This window comes from Salmo trutta, chromosome 36 (genome assembly GCF_901001165.1).
Source record: "Salmo trutta chromosome 36, fSalTru1.1, whole genome shotgun sequence".
Classification (NCBI taxonomy): Eukaryota; Metazoa; Chordata; class Actinopteri; order Salmoniformes; family Salmonidae; genus Salmo; species Salmo trutta.
The window spans coordinates 11,987,474-12,005,047 of record NC_042992.1 but is presented as its reverse complement, the minus strand read 5'-3'; positions in this window follow the sequence as shown (position 1 = coordinate 12,005,047).

The window sequence follows — 17,574 nt, the reverse complement described above, 5'->3', positions numbered from 1 at the left end:
AATATGTATTCAGGGGAGGGACAGGTGCCATAATGCGTTTGTGTGTGTGTGCGTGTGTGTAAGTGCATGAGTGTGTGTGTGTGTGTGTGTGTGTGTGTGTGTGTGTGTGTGTGTGTGTGTGTGTGTGTGTGTGTGCCAGCATTTGTGTGTTTTCCTATGCACCCATACGGTCCCATTTCCATTCAAGAGCATGTTCATGTCTATCTATATGAATACTATCTCAGTAATGGTGCTGTTTCTGATAGATGTGGTAAGGTTTGATGGATGTGGAACTTGCAGGGGATTGATTGTGGTGTGGACCCCCAGAGAGTGGTCATATACTGGGGATGGCCTCTGATCTCTGGGTGGCTGATTCCTCCATGGGTGGAGTCATGTAATGAGGCCTGGAAAGGGCAGGAAAGGTGAGTTTGGGCGTGTGTGTGTTTGTGTGTGTGTGTGTGTGTGTGTGTGTGTGAGAGAGAGAGAGACAGAGAGACACTGAGAAAGAGAGGCAGGTCACATGGTCAAGGTTAAAACAAGGAAGTCATTCTTCCTTTTTGTCCACTCTATTTTCTGTTATATTAGTTCTCGTCATTCTATATGCCCCAGCCATAACAATTTACGTAGAAATACTTAATAGTTAGATGTTGACTTATATAAATTGCAAGCGACATAGACAGCATACATGGTTAATATTTGCCATTTACCTCTGCTACATCAAATTATCAATAAAAGCACTATTTGTTTATTTTAATTAAATTCGATTTTTGTAAACAAAAATCAATCATAATGAAGACGGATGGAATACATCATGTTTATCTTGAACAAATATAAATGAAACAAGGTTTTCATCACTATTGATGTTTATTGCTTTGAACTGAACAAATTGTAAGGAAAAATTTTACATTCAGTATTTTATGAAAATGATAAATGAGCCCCATTGAACACAAATTAAGGCCGGTCTACACACCACATCAGGGACAGAGTTTTACTGTGTGTGTGTTGCAAATGTATTTCTTGCACTTGGTGCATGTGTACTGTGTTGTCCTGTCCATCTTGGGCCCACACACATCGCAACGCTTCGTCTTGTTGCTACCGGCTGCAATCTACAATAATGAAAACACTAACATCTCACTCATTCACATATATAGTTACAACAGGCCAAGGTAGGGGAGTCAGACACACACACATGCAACAACATCACTCACCCTTACTTCCGGTATTGGAGTTATTGGTTCTGTAGGTCGGGAGGATGGGGCACCAACATCCTCCTCCTGATGGCTGCAGAAGCTGGGGTCCTTGGGATATGTTGCCTGCTCTGGATTTGAGGTCTTACCAATGCCTTGCCCAGCTCCTCGGGAAAGAGCCGTCTCCTCTGGAGCTTCCCTCTGTTCCAATCTGGGTTCCACGCCATCCAGATGACAAACGTGTTGTACGGCGAGATGTCCAAGATGTTGAAGTATGTCAAAAGTGGCCAGCGTAAGGGTCTTCTTTTGCAGCTGTAGCCAGTCACCAGCTTGTCTAAATTGTCCACCCCTCCTTTTGTGGAATTGTAATCCATTATGATTTTTTGTTTTTGATGTTCCTGGCCACAGATTCTCCCATCTCTATGCAGCCTACTCATGAGTACCACATTTTTGCCTTTCTTTGGCACCTAAAACACTAGGGACTTGTTGGCCGTGAACACAAACTTAGAGGAACTGATAGGCCTGTTTCGTGTATTCAACAGCTGAGATGAGAGCTTTGAGTGCACAGTGTCAATGAAAATGTGTAATTTTACATGTTCTTCACAGAAATGAGCCAAGGCCAATGAGTCTCAGGTTGAAAAAATATTTTTGTAAACATTGAAAATGGGTTCCACAGACCCGAACACCACACAAGGGTTAACTATACAAGCACAGTAACTAGCAATTATATAGTCCACCTGTTCTTTGTTGGGACACATTATCCTCTTCTTCTAAAAGCTTGATTAATACCAACATATTTCGATGTCTCCTCAAGGATGAGCAACACTGATTATATTTAGTTACATCTACTTCATTTCTGTGCGACTTCTCAAAGAGTGATTTTGATGCATTTTGTTCTCAATCACTTAGAAATATTGTGTTTAATATTCTGTGTAGGTGTCAACAAAAGGTAATCAAACAATACTCATGTTAGCTGTGACAACGATGGACAGGAAATGAGAGGATAATATGAACAACAACAGGAGAGAGAGACAACAGTCTGAATGTAGGAGCAAGAAGTATGGATATGTGTATGTTGTATCATTTCTGTAGTCCGCTATTCTTCTGTTTGCTTGGAAAATCAGATTACTCTTGTTTATCTTTGGTATTCTGTGTTAACACACCCACAGCATTACATAACATTCAAAACAGCAGGAAGGTAATTAGGAATTGACTGGAATTATTTTAAATAACTACCCTAAAGTGTCCATTGTTGTGTATTGATTTTCTAGTCTGTCCCTTTAAGGCACCCGTAACTCCCCCCTGCTTACGCACATTGGAATGCTCGGAGTGTCTTGTTCTGTAAAATGCATTAAACAATGCCCATGTTAGTTTCTACTCCCGTCTGATGTCCGGGCCTTATATTAGTTGTATAAGTAATGTAGTGTGCAGCATACCACCATGCATCCCAATGCTGGCTTGCCTCTGAAGCTAAGCTTGGTTGGTTCTGGATGGGAGACCAGATGCTGTTGGAAGTAGTGTTGGAGGGCCAGTAGGAGGCACTCTATTCTCTGGTCTAAAAAATATATCCAAATGCCCCAGGGCAGTGATTGGAGCTGTCTTTAGTCAGGGGTGACATGTAGCTGTGTTTAGAGCGTTGTGCCATTAACCGAAAGGTTGCTGGATTGAATCCCCGAGCTGACAATGTAAAAATCTGTCGTTCTGCCCCTCAACAAGACAGTTAACCCATTGTAGATAACAATTTGTTCTTAACTGTCTTGCCTAGTTAAATAAAGGTTAGATTTCTCTGTGGTCACTAAAGATCTCATGGTGCTTATCGTAAGAGTAGGGGTGTTAACCCTGGTGTTCTGACTAAATTCCCAATCTGTCCCTCATACAATCATGGCCATCTAATCATCCCCAGCTTCCAATTGGCTCATACTATTCCCCAGGTCATTGCTGTAAATTAGAATGCGTTCTCAGTCAACTTACCTGGTAAAATAAGAACATATACACAGTACCAGTCAAAAGTTTGGACAAACCTACTCATTCAAGGGTTTTTCTTTATTTTTACTATTTTCTACATTGTAGAATAATAGTGAAGACATCAAAACTGTGAAATAACACATATGGAATGATGTAGTAACCAAATTATTTTTAAACAATTTCAAATATATTTTAGATTATATTCCTCAAAGTAGCAACCCTTTGCCTTGATGACAGCTTTGCACACTCTTGGCATTCTCTCAACCAGCTTCATGAAGAATGATTTTCCAACAGTCTTGAAGGCATTCCCACATATGCCGAGCACTTGTCTGCTGTTTTTCTTCACTCTGCGGTCCAATTCATCCCAAACCTTCACAATTGGGTTGAGGTCAGGTGATTGTGGAGGCCAGGACATCTGATGCAGCACTCCATCACTCTCTTTGGTCATATAGCCCAGACACAGCCTGGAGGTGTGTTTTGGGTTATTGTCCTTTTGAAAGTCCCACTAAGTGCAAACCAGATGGGATGGCATATCACTGCAGAATGCTGTGGTAGCCCTTCTGGTTAAATGTGCTTTTTATTCTAAATAAATCACTGACATTGTAACCAGCTATGCAACCCCACACCATCACACCGACTCCATGCTTCACGGTGGGAACCACACATGCAGAGATCATCCATTCACCTACTCAGCGGTTGGAACCAAAAATCTAATATTTGGACTCATCAGACCAAAGGACAAATTTCTACCGTTTTAATGTCCATTGCTTTTCTTGGCCCAAGAAAAGTAAAAGTCTCTTCTTCTTATTGGTGTCCTTTAGTAGTGGTTTCTTTGCAGCCATTAGACCATGAAGGCTTGATTCACGCAGTCTCTGAACAGTTGATGTTGAGATGTGTCTGTTACATGAACTCTTTGAAGCATTTACTTGGGCTGCAATCTGAGGTTCAGTTAACTCTAATGAATTTATCCTCTGCAGCAGTGGTAACTCTGGGCCTTCCTTTCCTGTGGCGGTCTTCATGAGAGCCAGTTTCATCATAGTTCAAAGTTCTTGTAATTTTCCAGATTGACTGACCTTCATGTCTTAAAGTAATGATTGACTGTCATTTCTCTTTGCTTATTTGAGCTGTTCTTGCCATAATATGGACTTCGACTTTTACCAAATAGGGCTATCTTCTGTATACCACCCCTGCCTTGTCACAGCACAATTGATTAGCTCAAACGCATTAATTAAGATGCTGTCATCAAGGCAAAGGGTGGCTACTTTGAATAATATCAAATATAAAATATATTTAGATTTGTTTAACACTTTTTTTGGTTACTGTAACGTCTGTTTCCAACTCACACCATCAAACACGTAGATCCCCTGAACGCAGCCTACTTTCTAGCTCACACTCTCAAACACCTAGATGCCCTGAACGCAGCTCACTCTCCAGATCCCAATCACCTGAATTCTAATCCACTGTTCACACACATGTATGTCATTATCACACACAATTTAGTTCAGTTCTTTGCACCCCATCACTGTGAGGTATTGATGGTTTTGTGACACATGTCTTTCAGAGCTCTGTTTTTGCCCTTAATTTACTCGTCCTGTGTATGATAGTTTTAGCCTGCCTCACTAACGACGCCTTTTGCCTATTCCCTGCCTGTACTTTAGCCTATCGGATTTCCTGTTATCTACCTATTGCCTGATCTCCCGGACTACGTTACTAGCCTTTTCCCTGCCTGTACTGTTACCTTTTTGGACCCCCTGTGTATGATCTTCTGCCAGCCCCTGGACCCATCTACCTCCCTCCTCCTGTGGTCCTTTGCAATAAACACCTGCTGTGCCCTGCGCTTGAAACCAGCTCTCTGCCTCCCCTCAAGTTCATTACAGGTTACTACATGATTCTATATGTGTTATTTCATAGTTTTGATGTCTTCACTATTATTCTACAATGTAGAAAAGAGTAAAAATAAAGAAAACCCCTTGAATGAGTAGGTGTGTCCAAACTGTTGACTGGTACTGTACATACTACATACATACCTTTATCAGAAAGTCACCATTTGTGTTTACAAAGCTTTGTTGCACAAGCTTCCAACATATCTCACTTCTCTGTTAAAGTCCAAAAATGCGAGGGACCAAACCCGCTCACAGGGATGGTTAACTTTGAGGTCCCTCGTGTCTCTACCAACCTACGTAAATCAGCCTTTAGTTTTAACACCCCCCCCATAATTCACAATCCTCATTACATCTTGAATCCCTGGTGTCAACAGGGCAGTTTGAAATGCTGATGAGGAATGAATTCACTGAGGTTTCTGAGTGTTTTGCTTGATTGTAATAAGTATTTGGGTTGAAATGTAGTGTATCGGTTTTATCTTGTATATTATGTTTTTGCTGTTTTATTAAATATGTTTATTAGGAAATTGTTTGTTTTCAGGTCACCATTGAGAATGAGACCCTGGTTTCAATTGGCCACCCCTGAATTCATTTTTTAAATAAAATACCATATACAGTAATTGCTGTAAAAATGCACCATTGTAGTAATGGGCTACTCTGAGTTTATTTGGATGTTTTGGGAGTGGACACAAACAGAGGGTGGGATGGAGAGAGAGAGAGAGAGAGGGGAAATACATTCTCCCAGACATTGTGCCAAGGGAAGAAATAAGGTAAACTGCCAGGCTTTGACTGCCACAACACACACACACACACACACACACACACACACACACACACACACACACACACTCTCTCTCTCTCTCTCTCTCTCTCAGGCCAGGGGCACAACAATGTATGAATTAATGGTTGGATAAGAATCGCTGATATAATTATTGGCCAGTACGGAGAATTAAGTAAAACCACAAGTCCAAATCCCTATCTCCATCCATGGCTAATTTAGGAAAGGGACAATTTTAGCGAGCTTGCTAAATCATCACGGGAGGACAACAACACAACACAACGAGACGCAACAATTCAATAAATTTTTCTGTGAAAGACGTATGCTCTCATTGGAATTTGATAGGAGTGACACCAAATCTAAGTTGTCTTCCCTTGACACTTTTTTTTGGTGCGTCAGGACCATTCACAGTTAAGCTCACAGCTTAGCTCAACGCTGATTGGTCATTTTTGTAACTTTTTTTGTCAAGGGAGGCCAGCTGCTCGCTGGCTTCCCTTGCCTTCAATGCTATGGGCGGCAACAATGTCATACTCATTTGGACCAGACAGCATCAGATAGATGGTGCACACGTAGAGAGACAGGTCATTGTTTTGCTCACTCGGATGCTTTCTCCTGTGAGATACATTCAGCCTCTTGCAAATTGAAGGACAATTATGAAACACAGAGTGATGAAAGATAACAATTTGTATTTCATTATTTTTGTCAATTTCTTTGTCCATTTTTTGGGGAAGCCTAGCTTCCCTTGACATCCATGAATACACACTAAATGCAATAATCCAATGGTGCTGAGACTTGGTGCCAAGATACACAGAAGTAGGGAGGTGTGTGTTGGACTTGTTCCAACCCTGGTCTCTACCACACACAGAGTTCTCAGTGTGGAGGACAGGACGCCTGCTGCTGTGTGGAACCATCTCTAGAGGTGTGGAGGACAGGAGGCCTACTGCTGTGTGGAACCATCTGTAGAGATGTTGAGGACAGGAGGCCTGCTGCTGTGTGGAAACATCTGTAGAGATGTTGAGGACAGGAGGCCTGCTGCTGTGTGGAAACATCTGTAGAGATGTTGAGGACAGGAGGCCTGCTACTGTTTGGAACCATCTGTAGAGAACACAAAACAGCCAGGTAGAAACAGAACAATCACACTGGGAAGGTTTTTCGGGGATTTGGGCTCTGTGATGCTGATGCAGACACACACACTCACCGGTGGTTATGCACGCATGCACGCACGCACACCCATGCATGCACACACAAACACACACACACACACTATACACGCACATGTACAATACACTCACGTATACATACTCCAAACAAAAAATAAGAAAAAAGGATAAAGACAGAGGGAGGGAGGGAGGGAGGAGATGGAAAGCGAATCTGTCCTGTTACCTCCTTTAAAGTGCTTTATCTCAGAAAACCACATTTGTTTTATTAATTTAACTCTGAATCAGGAGGTGTCTGCAAGGCGGTGCTGCCACCAACTCACTACCAATAACTTTCTCTACACATACATTCCAGTCAAAGGTTTGGACACACCTACTCATTCAAGTTTATTATTTTTATTTGTACTATTTTCTACATTGTAGAAAAATTGTGAAGACGTCAAAACTATGAAATAACACATATGAAATCATGTAGTAACCAAAAAAGTGTTAAACAAATCAAAATATATTTTATATTTGAGATTCTTCAAAGTAACCACCCTTAGCCTTGATGACAGCTTTCCACACTCTTCGCATTCTCTAAACCAGCTTCACCTGGAATGTTTTCCCAACAGTCTTGGAGGAATTCCCACATATGCTGAGCACTTGTTGGCTGCTTTTCTTTCACTCTGCGGTCCAACTCATCCCAAACCATCTCAGGTGATTGTGGAGGCCAGGTCATCTGATGCAGCATTCCATCACTCTCCTTCTTGGTCAAATAGCCCTTACACAGCCTGGAGGTGTGTTGGGTCATTGTCCTGTTGACAAACAAATGATAGTCCCACTAAGCGCAAACCAGATTGAATGGCATATTGCTGCAGTCTCCTCTGAATTGTTGATGTTGAGATGTGTCTGTTAGTTGAACTCTGTGAAGCATTATTTGGGGTGCAATATCTGAGGCTGGTAACTCAAATGAACTTATCCTCTGCAGCAGAGTTAACTCTGGGTCTTCATTCAGTCTGACAGAGCACTAGAGTTACTTTGTGGAGATGGGATAACCTTCCAGAAGGACAAACATCTCTGCTGCATCCAACAATCAGGCCTTTATGGTAGAGTGGACAGACGGAAGCCACTCCTCAGTAAAATTCAACTAAAGACTCTCAGACCGTTGGAAACAAGATTCTCTAGTCTGATGAAACCAAGATTGAACTCTTTGGCCTGAATGCCAAGCGTCACTTCTAGTGGAAACCTGGCACCATCCCAACGGTGAAGCATGGTGGTGGCAGCATCTGGCTGTGAGGATGTTTTTCAGCAGCAGGGACTGGAAGACTGGTCAGGAGTGATGCAAAGATGAATAGAGCGAAGTACAGAGAGGTTCTTGATGAAATCCTGCTCCAGAGTGCTCAGGACCTCAGACTGGGGCAAGGTTCACCTTCCAACAGGACAACAACCCTAAGCACACAGCCAAGACAATGCAGAAGTGGCTTCGTGACAAGTCTCTGAATGTCTTTGAGTGGCCTAGCCAGAGCCTGGACTTGAACCCAATCGAACATCTCTGGAGAGACCTGAACATAGCTGTGCAGCAACGCTCCCCATTAAACCTGACAGAGCTTGAGAGGATCTGCAGGGAAGAGTGGGAGAAACTCCCCAAATACAGGTGTGCCAAGCTTGTAGCATCATACTCAAGAAGACTCAACTCTGTAATAGCTGCCAAAGGTGCTTCAACAAAATACTCAGTAAAGTCTGAATACTTACTGTATGTAAATGTGTTATTTCAGTTTTTTTTTAATTAATCCTTTGTTTGCGTCATTATGGGGTATTGCTTGTAGATTGATGAGGAAAAATACTTTCCGAAGTCACTGCATATATTTGCAAAAAAATATATGGGGGATTGGAAGTGATGCAGACAATTACATTGTTGGAAGCTACAATCTATCTGCAATATTAAAACTGATCTACCCCCTAAACTAGTTAAAAAATAAATAATAATACATACACTACCATTAAAAAGTTGTCAGCTGTGCTAACATAATTGCAGAAGGGTTTTCTAATGATCAATTACATTTGACATTTTAGTCATTTAGCAGACGCTCTTATCCGGAGCGACTTACAGTAGTGAAAGCATACATTTCATACATTCTTTTTCCCGTACTGGCCCCATGGGAATCGAACCCACAACCCTGGCGTTGCAAACACCATGCTCTACCAACTGAGCCACACTGGACCTAATTAGCCTTTTAAAATGGTAAACTTAGATTAGCTAACACAACATGCCATTGGAACACAGGAGTGATGGTTGCTGGTAATGGGCCTCTGTACGCCTATGTAGGTATTCCATAAAAAAATCTGCCGTTTCCAGATACAATAATACAATAGTCATTTACAACATTAACAATGTCTACACGGTATTTCTGATCAATTTTATGTTATTTTAATGGACAAAAAATGTGCTTTCCTTTCAAAAACAAGGACATTTCGAAGGGACCCCAAACTTTTGAACGCTAGTGTAAATAAAATAGAACTTCTATGTACTGGACCGTGAGAGTGGGGTTCGTAAAACTGTTTTTACCCGGGATCGCCGCTCTTCCTCACTTCAATAGACGGGTGGGTGTTGTTGTTCTGGAAGGCTTTGGAGACGAGTGTCACAGACAAGTGTTGGAGAGTCAGAGTTGAGGCGCTCTGTCCCCTGTGGGTCCCTTCATACACACACCTCCGGAATCTGATTAGCCAAACATAGAGGAAGTCACTCAAAATGAGAGGAAATACTAACTTTTGCATTCCCAAACACAATCCTTGTTTTTTTTCTACATTATTTCTCACTGTTTATCCTTTGGGTCATTCCACTTCAAAAAGCACAAGAAAGATGATTTCAACACCCACCATCTCAGATTGTTCTGATATTGTTACTGTTGTTAGAAACAGATAAGATTAGCATTCCTGCAACACAATTTTGTTGAAATATAATTTAATCGATGAGAAATTAAGCTAATTGATTACACCCAAATTGCCCGTTTTAATTGATTGGATTCATATAATCTTCAAAAAATATAGTACTCAACATCCTATTTGAACCAAACTTCTTTCTAGACCTGAGAAATACACTGAAATTGTCAAAAGCCACGGACGGACAGCCACACCCCATCCCATGCCAACCCCACCTCAACAACGATAATAGAGATAGTGTAAGTTCTCTATGTTTGACGTGTAGTATGGAGCTGCGGCCCGGAGTATTGGTAATACTAATATAAGTACCATTGACTTGCATTGGATTTGTGCCATAAATGCTAAAAAGTTAGAATTTAAAACAGTGGCCAGGTTAGCAAAACCAAAGCATGGGTTGCTGTCATACTGTACCTGGTCCATAGACTGCTTACAGGTTAAGAAAACCAATATGTCATTTTGTAATTTGGGTGAACTAACCCTTGAATAATGGGGGTGGGGGGGGGATCTTTAAAATAGTATCACCTTATAGCAGGAATAGCACCATCTAGTGGTCAGAACCTGGTATATAATGATGTAGGATGCGACATAAACCGAACTACTTTAATGACTAATTTCACTGAACAGAAAAAAAACATCCCCAGATTAAATAAGAATACATTATATAGGACAAAAAATCAATACTCTGAGCCGCAGCTACATACTACTAGTCAAACATAGAGGACTGATACTATATACTCATTGTTGGGGGGGGGGGGGTGATTGGGTGGGGTGTGGGGGGTTCGTGGATGGATTTTGACCACTTCTTTGGATTCCTTGTCTTACACACCATTGGAAAAAAGTTTGGTCCAAATCAAATGTTAGGTACTATAGTTATTGAATATTATTTGAATCCTATGAATTAAAATGGCCAAATTGGGTGCAGTCAATTAGCATAATTTCTCAGAGATCAAATTATATTGAAATAAATGCACGTTTCCGAAATGCTAATCTTACTGGTTTCTAACTACAGAAACGATTCCAGAACCATCGGAGATGTTGGGTGTCATGGCTTACTAAAATGACATGGAACAATGCCTTACACATTTCCCATAGATTATCTACCTCCATTCTGATGTCCTACTGCATATTTTCATTTTTCTCCACCACAGACGCTAGCAGTTTTATTTAAATGGACTATAACCAACTGACCTTCCTCTGTCTCTGGACATGAGCCACTTCAACGTCTTATTCCATACATTTGGCTTGAGCACATCTTTCTTTCCCATACATCAGCTGCATCTTTTGTCATCTACATACATTAGGCTGTTACTGTTACCCTCATCTCCAGATATCATCCATTGCAGTCATCATACAAATAGACTGTGATCGTCATCCACATACATTACATTTGAATCTACGTCTCTAGACTTATCTCTGCCTATTTCAATTGTCATCTACATATATGTACACCAACAGTCCCCCATTACACATATATCATATCTCTCTTTGCCTACTGAGCAAGCTGTAGCGCTGTCTCAATACAATCGGAGCTGATTGCGAAACCCACTTCAGCTCAGAATGATGCTCAAGGAGTTGCACTCTGTGATATGTTGATTGATTGCCTTTAAAATATGTTTTTCCTGACATCATGTGACCTAACCAGGAACATTTTTGATAAGCAACTCTAAGCTATAACAAAAGCCCAGAGATTCCTTGGTTAAAACCTATGGGTCAAATACAGTTGAAGTCGAAAATTTACATATACCTTAGCCAAATACATTTGAACTCCGTTTTTCACAATTCCCTTTAATCCCAGTAAAAATTCCCTTTCTTGGGTCAGTTCGGATCACCACTTTATTTTAAGAATATGAAATGTCAGAACAATAGTAGAGAGAATGATTTATTTCAGCTTTAATTTCTTTCATCACATTCCAAGTGCGTGAGAAGTTTACATACACTCAATTAGTATTTGGTAGCATTGCCTTTAAATTGTTTAACTTGGGTCAAACGTTTTGGGTAGCCTTCCACAAGCTTCCCACAATAAGTTGGGTGAATTTTGTCCCATTTCTCCTGACAGAGCTGGTGTAACTGAGTCAGGATTGTAGGCCTTCTTGCTCGCACACGCTTTTTCAGTTCTGCCCACACATTTTCTATGGGATTGAGGTCAGGGCTTTGTGATGGCCACTTCAATACCTTGACTTTGTTGTCCTTAAGCCATTTTGCCACAACTTTGGAAGTATGCTTGGCTTCAATGTCCACTTGGAAGACCCATTTGCGACCAAGATTTAACTTTCTGACTGATGTCTTGAGATGTTGCTTCAATATCCACATAATTTTCCTTCCTCATGATGCCATCTATTTTGTGAGGGGCACCAGTCCCTCTTGCAGCAAAGCACCCCCACAACATGATGCTGCCACCCCCATGCTTCACGGTTGGGATGGTGTTCTTCGGCTTGCAAGCCTCCCCCTTTTTCCTCCAAACATAATGATGGTCATTATGGCCAAACAGTTCTATTTTTGTTTCATCAGACCAGAGGAGATTTCTCCAAAAGTATGATCTTCGTCCCCGTGTGCAGTTGCAAACCGTAGTCTGGCATTTTTATGGCGGTTTTGGAGCAGTGGTTTCTTCCTTGCTGAGCAGTCTCTTCAGGTTATGTCGAAATGGGACTTGTTTTACTGTGGATATAGATACGTTTTGTAACTGTTTTCTCCAGCATCTTCACAAGGTCCTTTGCTGTTGTTCTGGGATTGATTTGCACTTTTCGCAAAAAAGTACCTCCATCTCTAGGAGACAGAATGCGTCTCCTTCCTGAGCGGTATGACGGCTGCGTGGTCCCATGGTGTTTATTCTTGCGTACTATTGTTTGTACAGATGAACGTGGTACCTTCAGGAGTTTGGAAATTGCTCCCAAGGATGAACCAGACTTGGGGGATTTCTTTTGATTTTCCCATGATGTCAAGCAAAGAGGCATTGAGTTTAAAGTTAGGCCTTGAAATACATCCACAGGTACACCTCCAATTGAATCAAATGATGTCAATTAGCCTATCAGAAGCTTCTAAAGCCATGACATAATTTCCTGGAATGTTCCAAGGTGTTTAAAGGCACAGTCAACTTAGTGTATGTAAACTTCTGACCCACTGGAATTGTGATACAGTGAATTTTAAGTGAATCAATCTGTCTGTAAACAATTGTTGGAAACATGACTTGTGTCATGCACAAAGTAGATGTCCTAATTGACTTGCCTAAACTATAGTTTGTTAACAAGAAATTTGTGGAGTGGTTGATAAACGAGTTTTAATGACTCCAACCTAAGTGTATGTAAACTTCTGACTTTCAACTGTAAATCCATAAATCAATCATAGAAAAAAAGTCACTCTGCGTATGCGCTCACATTCTAAAATCATTGTACTCTTTCTTCTTTTTTTTAGGTTGGGGCTGTTGTTTAGGTTGTGGCTGATTTTCCACTCATTTTAATTCTGCCAGTGTCGCCTTGCCCAAGAGGACACAGTTTGATGTCGGAATTGGCATCTTGACACCGCCACGGCAGCGGTGGGAAACAGGAAATTAGATTTGTGGCCACTCTAACACCAAAAGCCGCAGGATGGGACTGATTGCCACCAGTTTGCTCCGCCTTGCTTGTCGACACTACCTTGTGTTTTCAATATAGATTGCCTTGTTTATTTTAACACAGGCTGTGAATTGCCAAGGGCAACAAACCACTCCGCTCCCCACCACTCTTGACCCAGGGCCACTGATATACAAGCCTCTAGTGAAGCTGATGTGTCATTTGAAATAGCACACATCCTTGGAGAGACGTTGATGCATAGTCCTTGGTATGTATAGGGACTACATACATTTGAAAACCATGTAAAACTCCCATATTAACCCATGTAGGCATCCAGAGATGAAAATGTCAACCACCGCAGGCTGATATGTCAAACCACATGTAAGCCTGTGTTTGTTGATGTGAGCTGGCAGGCAGGGACATTATTTATTATTTACATTGTGCTTATGAGGACATTGTAACGGCTTATACAGGTGCATTTTGTCTATTGTAAAAGGCCTACACAAATGAAGACCAAAGTATTTTAGCAGCATTTTTATCTGGCAGTAGGGGAAAAGCAATATGGCCATGGAATAATGAAATAGTCAGTTCTCTTTCCCTCTCAGTAGAACAGTCTATGCTCTCATCAATGTCACAACCTCTGCTAAACATTCGGTCCTAACTCTTTCTCAGTCCCTCCCCACCGGAGAAATATACAATGAACAAGCTGAAACAAGAATATCAAAGTGATATGGGAGAAGAAATACATCTCTGATCAGGTGAAATATCCTCAAAAGCAGGCAGCAGTAGATTTGGATGTTTTGACCTAATGATTTATTTTATTTTCAGAGGCAATGCGTATCTGGTGAAATGCTCAACTCCCTAAATAAATGAGAGTGTTTCAATGCATTTGTCATTTTATTTGCCAGTGACTAGCAAATGACTGCTTTGGCAAGAGGAGCAGTGGGCTTTCAAAGCACATAATATAAAATATAGCAAACAGTGATTCAGTTCCATTAGGGTTTTTAGAGGTAGAATGGGCATAGAGCCTAAGTCATTACACTCAATGACAAATGACATGAGGGAAGCCTGAACAGTTGCCTAAATGTTTGTTTTTCATCTGAAATTCACCTTTTCTTTTCAGCCTTATCTCTCAGACCACAAAGCTGGCAAGGCCATTCAATGACTTCAATGTATTGTATCTTCCCATTAATAAGTATAGCATAAAAGTATGGATTTATTTATTTGTTTATTGATTGATCAATTAATTAATTGATTTATGAATTCAGTAAGTAATACATTCATTGTGCTTCTTTAAACTTGGGGACATATAACAAAGGGGGAAAGATGACATCCTAATGTAATGCAGGAAGAGAGTAATCTGACTTTAGCATATGGCCCACAATGAGAGAAGGAGAGTGGTACTGTATATAACTTTAGCATATGGCCCACATTGAGAGAGGGAGAGTGGTACTGTACATAACTTTAGCATATGGCCCACATTGAGAGAGGGAGAGTGGTACTGTACATAACTTTAGCATATGGCCCACATTGAGAGAAGGAGAGTGGTACTGTATATAACTTTAGCATATGGCCCACATTGAGAGAAGGAGAGTGGTACTGCATATAACTTTAGCATATGGCCCACATTGAGAGAAGGAGAGTGGTACTGTATATAACTTTAGCATATGGCCCACATTGAGAGAGGGAGAGTGGTACTGTACATAACTTTAGCATATGGCCCACATTGAGAGAGGGAGAGTGGTACTGTATGTAACTTTAGCATATGGCCCACATTGAGAGAGGGAGAGTGGTACTGTACATAACTTTAGCATATGGCCCACATTGAGAGAAGGAGAGTGGTACTGTAAATAACTTTAGCATATGGCCCACATTGAGAGAAGGAGAGTGGTACTGTATATAACTTTAGCATATGGCCCACATTGAGAGAAGGAGAGTGGTACTGCATATAACTTTAGCATATGGCCCACATTGAGAGAAGGAGAGTGGTACTGTATATAACTTTAGCATATGGCCCACATTGAGAGAGGGAGAGTGGTACTGTACATAACTTTAGCATATGGCCCACATTGAGAGAAGGAGAGTGGTACTGTATATAACTTTAGCATATGGCCCACATTGAGAGAAGGAGAGTGGTACTGCATATAACTTTAGCATATGGCCCACATTGAGAGAGGGAGAGTGGTACTGTATATAACTTTAGCATATGGCCCACATTGAGAGAGGGAGAGTGGTACTGTACATAACTTTAGCATATGGCCCACATTGAGAGAGGGAGAGTGGTACTGTATATAACTTTAGCATATGGCCCACATTGAGAGAGGGAGAGTGGTACTGTATATAACTTTAGCACAGTGATGCCAAGCTTCTTCTCCTAATAGCGTCTTTATGACTAAGACTCAACCCTGCTAAAGCCTGCATTTAATGACTGTTTCCTAATTATCCCCCATCCGTGCAACACAATTAAAAATAACTTCAAAGAAAATATATTAAGCAGAGCAGGATCCACAGAAAATACACTTTATTTCAATGGGGTAACATACCCCCCCCCCCCCCAACAACACACACACTACTCGCTACTTCCTCATTGTCTATCGTTAACATGCACACACCGTTTACTAAAAGATACAATCCCTTTCAACTCAAGAATAATTATTGCTATTTTCAATCATCTCCAACTGCGTAAAAAAAAAAAATCTGGGGTAACACACAGTTTATTTACCAGAATGATCACCTAAACACCCACCCACACACCCACCCACCCACTCACCCACCCAACATCATACACAGCCAGACAATCAAAAACAAACACTCCAACAATACACACCCACCCACACATACACAACCTCCCACCCACCTACCCACTCACCCACAAACATGCACACATACATTTAAACACACTTACACAAAAGAGAGATCTTTGGCATAAAAAAACACCTCTTAGGCCCAATCAAACCACCTCTTAGGCCCAATCAAACCACCACCTCTTAGGCCCAATCAAAAGTAAAAAACAAAAATAAAAAACACAATGGCGCCATTTAGCTCATTACAATGCCTCTCCTCTAAAATATATCTGAAAGCTAAAGCTTGTAAAATTATAAACAAGCTCACTTTTCCTCCATCGCAGCTGTCCTGGCTGCCGCCTGATTGCTTTGTGAGCACTGTTTAATTGCCAATTAGGCCGGGACCAGAAATGAAATCACAATAGGTGTGTGTGTGTGTGTGTGTGTGTGTGTGTGTGTGTGTGTGTGTGTGTGTGTGTGTGTGTGTGTGTGTGTGTGTGTGTGTGTGTGTGTGTGTGTGTGTGTGTGTGTGTGTGTGTGTGTGGTCGACTTACAAGGGGGGAGAGAGGCTTAGAGAGAGAGAGAGAGAGAGAGAACAATAACTAAACAGACTAACAATCCTACTCACTTTCTCAATATTACATCTTAAGCAGAGAGTTGAAAACAGCCCAAAGGGGCTCAGATCTGGGCTATTTATTATTCCGACCTCTGTGACAAATGATTTAAAACTGAGAATGCCTCTCTAACAACATGTAATGGAGTTGACTATTACAGAGTGACAGACAGTCCCATTCCCTCTGTGAACATCCATCTGGAAACATGAGAGCTATAGACATCAAACACCTCTTGTCAGAGCGAAGCTCTATCAGACAAACATTAGTATTTCAACAGAAGGAAACAGTGCTGTTTGTGCATTGGGCACAAGCATTTTGGATGTTAACATTGGCATTACACAATGATGGTACGATGATGGTCCACTAACATGTTCTAGACAGTTTGGAGAAGTTATTCATTAAATATTTTGGAGAGGATAAATATATTAGCGAGGATAAATATATTGGAGAGGATAAATATATTGGAGAGGATAAATTTATTGGAGAGGATAAATACAGTAGGGGAAGAGGTAGTTGTTTGGGCTAAATTATAGATGGGCTATGTACAGGTGCAGTGATCTGTGAGCTGCTCTGACAGTTGGTGCTTAAAGCTAGTGAGGGAGATAAGTGTTTCCAGTTTCAGAGATTTTTGTAGTTCGTTCCAGTCATTGGCAGCAGAGAACTGGAAGGAGAGATGGCTGTCGTGTCTTTGGCTATGCCGGATTAAGTGATATGACATGCTAATTTATAAAATTATTTCTCTGTAATTAATATTACCTGATTAA